Below are 13,849 nucleotides of genomic sequence, written 5' to 3'. Positions count from 1 at the left end.
CTTCATGAATACTTGATTTGTAGCCTCGTTGGCGCAGTAGGCAGCGCGTCAGTCTCATAATCTGAAGGTTGTGAGTTCGAGCCTCACACGGGGCAGCACTTTTACACAGGAGGGGAAACGGACAATGGCTGCTATGACAAAGAGCTGCTGCTGTTGTTGTGCTGTGTTCACACTGGCAGCTACAAATTGTATTGAATGGAAGCCAATTAACTTGAAGATACACAAAAAGTAGACTACAGGCAAACGGTTTTCTTCTGTGTGCTTCTTAGATATTTACAAGCATTTTCCACAAAAAGTACAGGTAAAGGGTTTTCTTCTGTGTGCTTCATAGATATTCTAAAGCTTTTGCCAGAGACGGTAAAGCCAAAAGGTCTCTAATTTAGTCTAAAATAATAGCAAAATTGCCCCGGGGACTTGTTCCATATGTAAAAGTATTGTCAGAAGTGGGATTTGAACCCACGCCTCCATTGGGAGACCAGAAGTCCCTTAACCTGGAAGGTTTGTCACCTTGAGTCTGGCGCCTTAGACCACTCGGCCATCCTGACATCCATATAAGTTCCTGGTTCAAATCCACGTATTGCTTTCCAATGTAATACCATTGTAATGGTCTAATGTAGTAATAAATAAACACTTATGTAATGAAACTGTAACAGTATAATAATGCAATAATAGGCTACTCTCAATTTATAAGCAGTAGTTACTATCATTTATGCATGACCTTTCTAGGGTAAAAGAATGTGTGCTCCTTGGAGAATGCGGGCATCGATCCCGCTACTTCTCGCATGCTAAGCGAGCGCTCTACCATTTGAGCTAATTCCCCTTGTGCAGACTGAAAGGTTGAGATCAGAGCTTGCCTGGCCATTTACCAGTGGCATTTGGCCTATGTCATAAAAAGTTTAATACTGGATTTAGTATAGTAATAACCCATGTTTGCTTGCATGAATACTTGATTTGTAGCCTCGTTGGCGCAGTAGGCAGCGCGTCAGTCTCATAATCTGAAGGTCGTGAGTTCGAGCCTCACACGGGGCAGCACTTTTACACAGGAGCGGAAACGGACAATGGCTGCTATGACAAAGAGCTGCTGCTGTTGTTGTGCTGTGTTCACACTGGCAGCTACAAATTGTATTGAATGGAAGCCAATTAACTTGAAGATACACAAAAAGTAGACTACAGGTAAACGGTTTTCTTCTGTGTGCTTCTTAGATATTTACAAGCATTTTCCACAAAAAGTACAGGTAAAGGGTTTTCTTCTGTGTGCTTCATAGATATTCTAAAGCTTTTGCCAGAGACGGTAAAGCCAAAAGGTCTCTAATTTAGTCTAAAATAATAGCAAAATTGCCCCGGGGACTTGTTCCATATGTAAAAGTATTGTCAGAAGTGGGATTTGAACCCACGCCTCCATTCGGAGACCAGAAGTCCCTTAACCTGGAAGGTTTGTCACCTTGAGTCTGGCGCCTTAGACCACTCGGCCATCCTGACATCCATATAAGTTCCTGGTTCAAATCCACGTATTGCTTTCCAATGTAATACCATTGTAATGGACTAATGTAGTAGTAAATAAACACTTATGTAATGAAACTGTAACAGTATAATAATGCAATAATAGGCTACTCTCAATTTATAAGCAGTAGTTACTATCATTTATGCATGACCTTTCTAGGGTCAAAGAATGTGTGCTCCTTGGAGAATGCGGGCATCGATCCCGCTACTTCTCGCATGCTAAGCGAGCGCTCTACCATTTGAGCTAATTCCCCTTGTGCAGACTGAAAGGTTGAGATCAGAGCTTGCCTGGCCATTTACCAGTGGCATTTGGCCTATGTCATAAAAAGTTTAATACTGGATTTAGTATAGTAATAACCCATGTTTGCTTGCATGAATACTTGATTTGTAGCCTCGTTGGCGCAGTAGGCAGCGCGTCAGTCTCATAATCTGAAGGTCGTGAGTTCGAGCCTCACACGGGGCAACACTTTTACACAGGAGGGGAAACGGACAATGGCTGCTATGACAAAGAATGCTGCTGTTGTTGTGCTGTGTTCACACTGGCAGCTACAAATTGTATTGAATGGAAGCCAATTAACTTGAAGATACACAAAAAGTAGACTACAGGTAAACCGTTTTGTTCTGTGTGCTTCTTAGATATTTACAAGCATTTTCCACAAAAAGTACAGGTAAAGGGTTTTCTTCTGTGTGCTTCATAGATATTCTAAAGCTTTTGCCAGAGACGGTAAAGCCAAAAGGTCTCTAATTTAGTGTAAAATAATAGCAAAATTGCCCCGGGGACTTGTTCCATATGTAAAAGTATTGTCAGAAGTGGGATTTGAACCCACGCCTCCATTCGGAGACCAGAAGTCCCTTAACCTGGAAGGTTTGTCACCTTGAGTCGGGCGCCTTAGACCACTCGGCCATCCTGACATCCATATAAGTTACTGGTTCAAATCCACGTATTGCTTTCCAATGTAATACCATTGTAATGGACTAATGTAGTAATAAATAAACACTTATGTAATGAAACTGTAACAGTATAATAATGCAATAATAGGCTACTCTCAATTTATAAGCAGTAGTTACTATCATTTATGCATGACCTTTCTAGGGTCAAAGAATGTGTGCTCCTTGGAGAATGCGGGCATCGATCCCGCTACTTCTCGCATGCTAAGCGAGCGCTCTACCATTTGAGCTAATTCCCCTTGTGCAGACTGAAAGGTTGAGATCAGAGCTTGCCTGGCCATTTACCAGTGGCATTTGGCCTATGTCATAAAAAGTTTAATACTGGATTTAGTATAGTAATAACCCATGTTTGCTTCATGAATACTTGATTTGTAGCCTCGTTGGCGCAGTAGGCAGCGCGTCAGTCTCATAATCTGAAGGTCGTGAGTTCGAGCCTCACACGGGGCAGCACTTTTACACAGGAGGGGAAACGGACAATGGCTGCTATGACAAAGAGCTGCTGCTGTTGTTGTGCTGTGTTCACACTGGCAGCTACAAATTGTATTGAATGGAAGCCAATTAACTTGAAGATACACAAAAAGTAGACTACAGGCAAACGGTTTTCTTCTGTGTGCTTCTTAGATATTTACAAGCATTTTCCACAAAAAGTACAGGTAAAGGGTTTTCTTCTGTGTGCTTCATAGATATTCTAAAGCTTTTGCCAGAGACGGTAAAGCCAAAAGGTCTCTAATTTAGTCTAAAATAATAGCAAAATTGCCCCGGGGACTTGTTCCATATGTAAAAGTATTGTCAGAAGTGGGATTTGAACCCACGCCTCCATTCGGAGACCAGAAGTCCCTTAACCTGGAAGGTTTGTCACCTTGAGTCGGGCGCCTTAGACCACTCGGCCATCCTGACATCCATATAAGTTACTGGTTCAAATCCACGTATTGCTTTCCAATGTAATACCATTGTAATGGACTAATGTAGTAATAAATAAACACTTATGTAATGAAACTGTAACAGTATAATAATGCAATAATAGGCTACTCTCAATTTATAAGCAGTAGTTACTATCATTTATGCATGACCTTTCTAGGGTCAAAGAATGTGTGCTCCTTGGAGAATGCGGGCATCGATCCCGCTACTTCTCGCATGCTAAGCGAGCGCTCTACCATTTGAGCTAATTCCCCTTGTGCAGACTGAAAGGTTGAGATCAGAGCTTGCCTGGCCATTTACCAGTGGCATTTGGCCTATGTCATAAAAAGTTTAATACTGGATTTAGTATAGTAATAACCCATGTTTGCTTCATGAATACTTGATTTGTAGCCTCGTTGGCGCAGTAGGCAGCGCGTCAGTCTCATAATCTGAAGGTCGTGAGTTCGAGCCTCACACGGGGCAGCACTTTTACACAGGAGGGGAAACGGACAATGGCTGCTATGACAAAGAGCTGCTGCTGTTGTTGTGCTGTGTTCACACTGGCAGCTACAAATTGTATTGAATGGAAGCCAATTAACTTGAAGATACACAAAAAGTAGACTACAGGCAAACGGTTTTCTTCTGTGTGCTTCTTAGATATTTACAAGCATTTTCCACAAAAAGTACAGGTAAAGGGTTTTCTTCTGTGTGCTTCATAGATATTCTAAAGCTTTTGCCAGAGACGGTAAAGCCAAAAGGTCTCTAATTTAGTCTAAAATAATAGCAAAATTGCCCCGGGGACTTGTTCCATATGTAAAAGTATTGTCAGAAGTGGGATTTGAACCCACGCCTCCATTCGGAGACCAGAAGTCCCTTAACCTGGAAGGTTTGTCACCTTGAGTCTGGCGCCTTAGACCACTCGGCCATCCTGACATCCATATAAGTTCCTGGTTCAAATCCACGTATTGCTTTCCAATGTAATACCATTGTAATGGTCTAATGTAGTAATAAATAAACACTTATGTAATGAAACTGTAACAGTATAATAATGCAATAATAGGCTACTCTCAATTTATAAGCAGTAGTTACTATCATTTATGCATGACCTTTCTAGGGTAAAAGAATGTGTGCTCCTTGGAGAATGCGGGCATCGATCCCGCTACTTCTCGCATGCTAAGCGAGCGCTCTACCATTTGAGCTAATTCCCCTTGTGCAGACTGAAAGGTTGAGATCAGAGCTTGCCTGGCCATTTACCAGTGGCATTTGGCCTATGTCATAAAAAGTTTAATACTGGATTTAGTATAGTAATAACCCATGTTTGCTTGCATGAATACTTGATTTGTAGCCTCGTTGGCGCAGTAGGCAGCGCGTCAGTCTCATAATCTGAAGGTCGTGAGTTCGAGCCTCACACGGGGCAGCACTTTTACACAGGAGCGGAAACGGACAATGGCTGCTATGACAAAGAGCTGCTGCTGTTGTTGTGCTGTGTTCACACTGGCAGCTACAAATTGTATTGAATGGAAGCCAATTAACTTGAAGATACACAAAAAGTAGACTACAGGTAAACGGTTTTCTTCTGTGTGCTTCTTAGATATTTACAAGCATTTTCCACAAAAAGTACAGGTAAAGGGTTTTCTTCTGTGTGCTTCATAGATATTCTAAAGCTTTTGCCAGAGACGGTAAAGCCAAAAGGTCTCTAATTTAGTCTAAAATAATAGCAAAATTGCCCCGGGGACTTGTTCCATATGTAAAAGTATTGTCAGAAGTGGGATTTGAACCCACGCCTCCATTCGGAGACCAGAAGTCCCTTAACCTGGAAGGTTTGTCACCTTGAGTCTGGCGCCTTAGACCACTCGGCCATCCTGACATCCATATAAGTTCCTGGTTCAAATCCACGTATTGCTTTCCAATGTAATACCATTGTAATGGACTAATGTAGTAGTAAATAAACACTTATGTAATGAAACTGTAACAGTATAATAATGCAATAATAGGCTACTCTCAATTTATAAGCAGTAGTTACTATCATTTATGCATGACCTTTCTAGGGTCAAAGAATGTGTGCTCCTTGGAGAATGCGGGCATCGATCCCGCTACTTCTCGCATGCTAAGCGAGCGCTCTACCATTTGAGCTAATTCCCCTTGTGCAGACTGAAAGGTTGAGATCAGAGCTTGCCTGGCCATTTACCAGTGGCATTTGGCCTATGTCATAAAAAGTTTAATACTGGATTTAGTATAGTAATAACCCATGTTTGCTTGCATGAATACTTGATTTGTAGCCTCGTTGGCGCAGTAGGCAGCGCGTCAGTCTCATAATCTGAAGGTCGTGAGTTCGAGCCTCACACGGGGCAGCACTTTTACACAGGAGGGGAAACGGACAATGGCTGCTATGACAAAGAATGCTGCTGTTGTTGTGCTGTGTTCACACTGGCAGCTACAAATTGTATTGAATGGAAGCCAATTAACTTGAAGATACACAAAAAGTAGACTACAGGTAAACCGTTTTGTTCTGTGTGCTTCTTAGATATTTACAAGCATTTTCCACAAAAAGTACAGGTAAAGGGTTTTCTTCTGTGTGCTTCATAGATATTCTAAAGCTTTTGCCAGAGACGGTAAAGCCAAAAGGTCTCTAATTTAGTCTAAAATAATAGCAAAATTGCCCCGGGGACTTGTTCCATATGTAAAAGTATTGTCAGAAGTGGGATTTGAAACCACGCCTCCATTCGGAGACCAGAAGTCCCTTAACCTGGAAGGTTTGTCACCTTGAGTCGGGCGCCTTAGACCACTCGGCCATCCTGACATCCATATAAGTTACTGGTTCAAATCCACGTATTGCTTTCCAATGTAATACCATTGTAATGGACTAATGTAGTAATAAATAAACACTTATGTAATGAAACTGTAACAGTATAATAATGCAATAATAGGCTACTCTCAATTTATAAGCAGTAGTTACTATCATTTATGCATGACCTTTCTAGGGTCAAAGAATGTGTGCTCCTTGGAGAATGCGGGCATCGATCCCGCTACTTCTCGCATGCTAAGCGAGCGCTCTACCATTTGAGCTAATTCCCCTTGTGCAGACTGAAAGGTTGAGATCAGAGCTTGCCTGGCCATTTACCAGTGGCATTTGGCCTATGTCATAAAAAGTTTAATACTGGATTTAGTATAGTAATAACCCATGTTTGCTTCATGAATACTTGATTTGTAGCCTCGTTGGCGCAGTAGGCAGCGCGTCAGTCTCATAATCTGAAGGTCGTGAGTTCGAGCCTCACACGGGGCAGCACTTTTACACAGGAGGGGAAACGGACAATGGCTGCTATGACAAAGAGCTGCTGCTGTTGTTGTGCTGTGTTCACACTGGCAGCTACAAATTGTATTGAATGGAAGCCAATTAACTTGAAGATACACAAAAAGTAGACTACAGGTAAACGGTTTTCTTCTGTGTGCTTCTTAGATATTTACAAGCATTTTCCACAAAAAGTACAGGTAAAGGGTTTTCTTCTGTGTGCTTCATAGATATTCTAAAGCTTTTGCCAGAGACGGTAAAGCCAAAAGGTCTCTAATTTAGTCTAAAATAATAGCAAAATTGCCCCGGGGACTTGTTCCATATGTAAAAGTATTGTCAGAAGTGGGATTTGAACCCACGCCTCCATTCGGAGACCAGAAGTCCCTTAACCTGGAAGGTTTGTCACCTTGAGTCTGGCGCCTTAGACCACTCGGCCATCCTGACATCCATATAAGTTCCTGGTTCAAATCCACGTATTGCTTTCCAATGTAATACCATTGTAATGGTCTAATGTAGTAATAAATAAACACTTATGTAATGAAACTGTAACAGTATAATAATGCAATAATAGGCTACTCTCAATTTATAAGCAGTAGTTACTATCATTTATGCATGACCTTTCTAGGGTAAAAGAATGTGTGCTCCTTGGAGAATGCGGGCATCGATCCCGCTACTTCTAGCATGCTAAGCGAGCGCTCTACCATTTGAGCTAATTCCCCTTGTGCAGACTGAAAGGTTGAGATCAGAGCTTGCCTGGCCATTTACCAGTGGCATTTGGCCTATGTCATAAAAAGTTTAATACTGGATTTAGTATAGTAATAACCCATGTTTGCTTGCATGAATACTTGATTTGTAGCCTCGTTGGCGCAGTAGGCAGCGCGTCAGTCTCATAATCTGAAGGTCGTGAGTTCGAGCCTCACACGGGGCAGCACTATTACACAGGAGCGGAAACGGACAATGGCTGCTATGACAAAGAGCTGCTGCTGTTGTTGTGCTGTGTTCACACTGGCAGCTACAAATTGTATTGAATGGAAGCCAATTAACTTGAAGATACACAAAAAGTAGACTACAGGTAAACGGTTTTCTTCTGTGTGCTTCTTAGATATTTACAAGCATTTTCCACAAAAAGTACAGGTAAAGGGTTTTCTTCTGTGTGCTTCATAGATATTCTAAAGCTTTTGCCAGAGACGGTAAAGCCAAAAGGTCTCTAATTTAGTCTAAAATAATAGCAAAATTGCCCCGGAGACTTGTTCCATATGTAAAAGTATTGTCAGAAGTGGGATTTGAACCCACGCCTCCATTCGGAGACCAGAAGTCCCTTAACCTGGAAGGTTTGTCACCTTGAGTCTGGCGCCTTAGACCACTCGGCCATCCTGACATCCATATAAGTTCCTGGTTCAAATCCACGTATTGCTTTCCAATGTAATACCATTGTAATGGTCTAATGTAGTAATAAATAAACACTTATGTAATGAAACTGTAACAGTATAATAATGCAATAATAGGCTACTCTCAATTTATAAGCAGTAGTTACTATCATTTATGCATGACCTTTCTAGGGTAAAAGAATGTGTGCTCCTTGGAGAATGCGGGCATCGATCCCGCTACTTCTCGCATGCTAAGCGAGCGCTCTACCATTTGAGCTAATTCCCCTTGTGCAGACTGAAAGGTTGAGATCAGAGCTTGCCTGGCCATTTACCAGTTGCATTTGGCCTATGTCATAAAAAGTTTAATACTGGATTTAGTATAGTAATAACCCATGTTTGCTTGCATGAATACTAGATTTGTAGCCTCGTTGGCGCAGTAGGCAGCGCGTCAGTCTCATAATCTGAAGGTCGTGAGTTCGAGCCTCACACGGGGCAGCACTTTTACACAGGAGGGGAAACGGACAATGGCTGCTATGACAAAGAATGCTGCTGTTGTTGTGCTGTGTTCACACTGGCAGCTACAAATTGTATTGAATGGAAGCCAATTAACTTGAAGATACACAAAAAGTAGACTACAGGTAAACCGTTTTGTTCTGTGTGCTTCTTAGATATTTACAAGCATTTTCCACAAAAAGTACAGGTAAAGGGTTTTCTTCTGTGTGCTTCATAGATATTCTAAAGCTTTTGCCAGAGACGGTAAAGCCAAAAGGTCTCTAATTTAGTCTAAAATAATAGCAAAATTGCCCCGGGGACTTGTTCCATATGTAAAAGTATTGTCAGAAGTGGGATTTGAACCCACGCCTCCATTCGGAGACCAGAAGTCCCTTAACCTGGAAGGTTTGTCACCTTGAGTCGGGCGCCTTAGACCACTCGGCCATCCTGACATCCATATAAGTTACTGGTTCAAATCCACGTATTGCTTTCCAATGTAATACCATTGTAATGGACTAATGTAGTAATAAATAAACACTTATGTAATAAAACTGTAACAGTATAATAATGCAATAATAGGCTACTCTCAATTTATAAGCAGTAGTTACTATCATTTATGCATGACCTTTCTAGGGTCAAAGAATGTGTGCTCCTTGGAGAATGCGGGCATCGATCCCGCTACTTCTCGCATGCTAAGCGAGCGCTCTACCATTTGAGCTAATTCCCCTTGTGCAGACTGAAAGGTTGAGATCAGAGCTTGCCTGGCCATTTACCAGTGGCATTTGGCCTATGTCATAAAAAGTTTAATACTGGATTTAGTATAGTAATAACCCATGTTTGCTTCATGAATACTTGATTTGTAGCCTCGTTGGCGCAGTAGGCAGCGCGTCAGTCTCATAATCTGAAGGTCGTGAGTTCGAGCCTCACACGGGGCAGCACTTTTACACAGGAGGGGAAACGGACAATGGCTGCTATGACAAAGAGCTGCTGCTGTTGTTGTGCTGTGTTCACACTGGCAGCTACAAATTGTATTGAATGGAAGCCAATTAACTTGAAGATACACAAAAAGTAGACTACAGGTAAACGGTTTTCTTCTGTGTGCTTCTTAGATATTTACAAGCATTTTCCACAAAAAGTACAGGTAAAGGGTTTTCTTCTGTGTGCTTCATAGATATTCTAAAGCTTTTGCCAGAGACGGTAAAGCCAAAAGGTCTCTAATTTAGTCTAAAATAATAGCAAAATTGCCCCGGGGACTTGTTCCATATGTAAAAGTATTGTCAGAAGTGGGATTTGAACCCACGCCTCCATTCGGAGACCAGAAGTCCCTTAACCTGGAAGGTTTGTCACCTTGAGTCTGGCGCCTTAGACCACTCGGCCATCCTGACATCCATATAAGTTCCTGGTTCAAATCCACGTATTGCTTTCCAATGTAATACCATTGTAATGGTCTAATGTAGTAATAAAGAAACACTTATGTAATGAAACTGTAACAGTATAATAATGCAATAATAGGCTACTCTCAATTTATAAGCAGTAGTTACTATCATTTATGCATGACCTTTCTAGGGTAAAAGAATGTGTGCTCCTTGGAGAATGCGGGCATCGATCCCGCTACTTCTCGCATGCTAAGCGAGCGCTCTACCATTTGAGCTAATTCCCCTTGTGCAGACTGAAAGGTTGAGATCAGAGCTTGCCTGGCCATTTACCAGTGGCATTTGGCCTATGTCATAAAAAGTTTAATACTGGATTTAGTATAGTAATAACCCATGTTTGCTTCATGAATACTTGATTTGTAGCCTCGTTGGCGCAGTAGGCAGCGCGTCAGTCTCATAATCTGAAGGTCGTGAGTTCGAGCCTCACACGGGGCAGCACTTTTACACAGGAGGGGAAACGGACAATGGCTGCTATGACATAGAGCTGCTGCTGTTGTTGTGCTGTGTTCACACTGGCAGCTACAAATTGTATTGAATGGAAGCCAATTAACTTGAAGATACACAAAAAGTAGACTACAGGTAAACGGTTTTCTTCTGTGTGCTTCTTAGATATTTACAAGCATTTTCCACAAAAAGTACAGGTAAAGGGTTTTCTTCTGTGTGCTTCATAGATATTCTAAAGCTTTTGCCAGAGACGGTAAAGCCAAAAGGTCTCTAATTTAGTCTAAAATAATAGCAAAATTGCCCCGGGGACTTGTTCCATATGTAAAAGTATTGTCAGAAGTGGGATTTGAACCCACGCCTCCATTCGGAGACCAGAAGTCCCTTAACCTGGAAGGTTTGTCACCTTGAGTCTGGCGCCTTAGACCACTCGGCCATCCTGACATCCATATAAGTTCCTGGTTCAAATCCACGTATTGCTTTCCAATGTAATACCATTGTAATGGTCTAATGTAGTAATAAATAAACACTTATGTAATGAAACTGTAACAGTATAATAATGCAATAATAGGCTACTCTCAATTTATAAGCAGTAGTTACTATCATTTATGCATGACCTTTCTAGGGTAAAAGAATGTGTGCTCCTTGGAGAATGCGGGCATCGATCCCGCTACTTCTCGCATGCTAAGCGAGCGCTCTACCATTTGAGCTAATTCCCCTTGTGCAGACTGAAAGGTTGAGATCAGAGCTTGCCTGGCCATTTACCAGTGGCATTTGGCCTATGTCATAAAAAGTTTAATACTGGATTTAGTATAGTAATAACCCATGTTTGCTTGCATGAATACTAGATTTGTAGCCTCGTTGGCGCAGTAGGCAGCGCGTCAGTCTCATAATCTGAAGGTCGTGAGTTCGAGCCTCACACGGGGCAGCACTTTTACACAGGAGGGGAAACGGACAATGGCTGCTATGACAAAGAATGCTGCTGTTGTTGTGCTGTGTTCACACTGGCAGCTACAAATTGTATTGAATGGAAGCCAATTAACTTGAAGATACACAAAAAGTAGACTACAGGTAAACCGTTTTGTTCTGTGTGCTTCTTAGATATTTACAAGCATTTTCCACAAAAAGTACAGGTAAAGGGTTTTCTTCTGTGTGCTTCATAGATATTCTAAAGCTTTTGCCAGAGACGGTAAAGCCAAAAGGTCTCTAATTTAGTCTAAAATAATAGCAAAATTGCCCCGGGGACTTGTTCCATATGTAAAAGTATTGTCAGAAGTGGGATTTGAACCCACGCCTCCATTCGGAGACCAGAAGTCCCTTAACCTGGAAGGTTTGTCACCTTGAGTCGGGCGCCTTAGACCACTCGGCCATCCTGACATCCATATAAGTTACTGGTTCAAATCCACGTATTGCTTTCCAATGTAATACCATTGTAATGGACTAATGTAGTAATAAATAAACACTTATGTAATGAAACTGTAACAGTATAATAATGCAATAATAGGCTACTCTCAATTTATAAGCAGTAGTTACTATCATTTATGCATGACCTTTCTAGGGTCAAAGAATGTGTGCTCCTTGGAGAATGCGGGCATCGATCCCGCTACTTCTCGCATGCTAAGCGAGCGCTCTACCATTTGAGCTAATTCCCCTTGTGCAGACTGAAAGGTTGAGATCAGAGCTTGCCTGGCCATTTACCAGTGGCATTTGGCCTATGTCATAAAAAGTTTAATACTGGATTTAGTATAGTAATAACCCATGTTTGCTTCATGAATACTTGTTTTGTAGCCTCGTTGGCGCAGTAGGCAGCGCGTCAGTCTCATAATCTGAAGGTCGTGAGTTCGAGCCTCACACGGGGCAGCACTTTTACACAGGAGGGGAAACGGACAATGGCTGCTATGACAAAGAGCTGCTGCTGTTGTTGTGCTGTGTTCACACTGGCAGCTACAAATTGTATTGAATGGAAGCCAATTAACTTGAAGATACACAAAAAGTAGACTACAGGTAAACGGTTTTCTTCTGTGTGCTTCTTAGATATTTACAAGCATTTTCCACAAAAAGTACAGGTAAAGGGTTTTCTTCTGTGTGCTTCATAGATATTCTAAAGCTTTTGCCAGAGACGGTAAAGCCAAAAGTTCTCTAATTTAGTCTAAAATAATAGCAAAATTGCCCCGGGGACTTGTTCCATATGTAAAAGTATTGTCAGAAGTGGGATTTGAACCCAAGCCTCCATTCGGAGACCAGAAGTCCCTTAACCTGGAAGGTTTGTCACCTTGAGTCTGGCGCCTTAGACCACTCGGCCATCCTGACATCCATATAAGTTCCTTGTTCAAATCCACGTATTGCTTTCCAATGTAATACCATTGTAATGGTCTAATGTAGTAATAAATAAACACTTATGTAATGAAACTGTAACAGTATAATAATGCAATAATAGGCTACTCTCAATTTATAAGCAGTAGTTACTATCATTTATGCATGACCTTTCTAGGGTAAAAGAATGTGTGCTCCTTGGAGAATGCGGGCATCGATCCCGCTACTTCTCGCATGCTAAGCGAGCGCTCTACCATTTGAGCTAATTCCCCTTGTGCAGACTGAAAGGTTGAGATCAGAGCTTGCCTGGCCATTTACCAGTGGCATTTGGCCTATGTCATAAAAAGTTTAATACTGGATTTAGTATAGTAATAACCCATGTTTGCTTGCATGAATACTTGATTTGTAGCCTCGTTGGCGCAGTAGGCAGCGCGTCAGTCTCATAATCTGAAGGTCGTGAGTTCGAGCCTCACACGGGGCAGCACTTTTACACAGGAGGGGAAACGGACAATGGCTGCTATGACATAGAGCTGCTGCTGTTGTTGTGCTGTGTTCACACTGGCAGCTACAAATTGTATTGAATGGAAGCCAATTAACTTGAAGATACACAAAAAGTAGACTACAGGTAAACGGTTTTCTTCTGTGTGCTTCTTAGATATTTACAAGCATTTTCCACAAAAAGTACAGGTAAAGGGTTTTCTTCTGTGTGCTTCATAGATATTCTAAAGCTTTTGCCAGAGACGGTAAAGCCAAAAGGTCTCTAATTTAGTCTAAAATAATAGCAAAATTGCCCCGGGGACTTGTTCCATATGTAAAAGTATTGTCAGAAGTGGGATTTGAACCCACGCCTCCATTCGGAGACCAGAAGTCCCTTAACCTGGAAGGTTTGTCACCTTGAGTCGGGCGCCTTAGACCACTCGGCCATCCTGACATCCATATAAGTTACTGGTTCAAATCCACGTATTGCTTTCCAATGTAATACCATTGTAATGGACTAATGTAGTAATAAATAAACACTTATGTAATGAAACTGTAACAGTATAATAATGCAATAATAGGCTACTCTCAATTTATAAGCAGTAGTTACTATCATTTATGCATGACCTTTCTAGGGTCAAAGAATGTGTGCTCCTTGGAGAATGCGGGCATCGATCCCGCTACTTCTCGCA

This window comes from Protomyctophum bolini, assembly GCF_963924005.1.
Source record: "Protomyctophum bolini genome assembly, chromosome: 10".
Lineage (NCBI taxonomy): Eukaryota > Metazoa > Chordata > Actinopteri > Myctophiformes > Myctophidae > Protomyctophum > Protomyctophum bolini.
The sequence above is the reverse complement of the archived record's forward strand: the minus strand, read 5'-3'. Positions refer to the sequence as shown.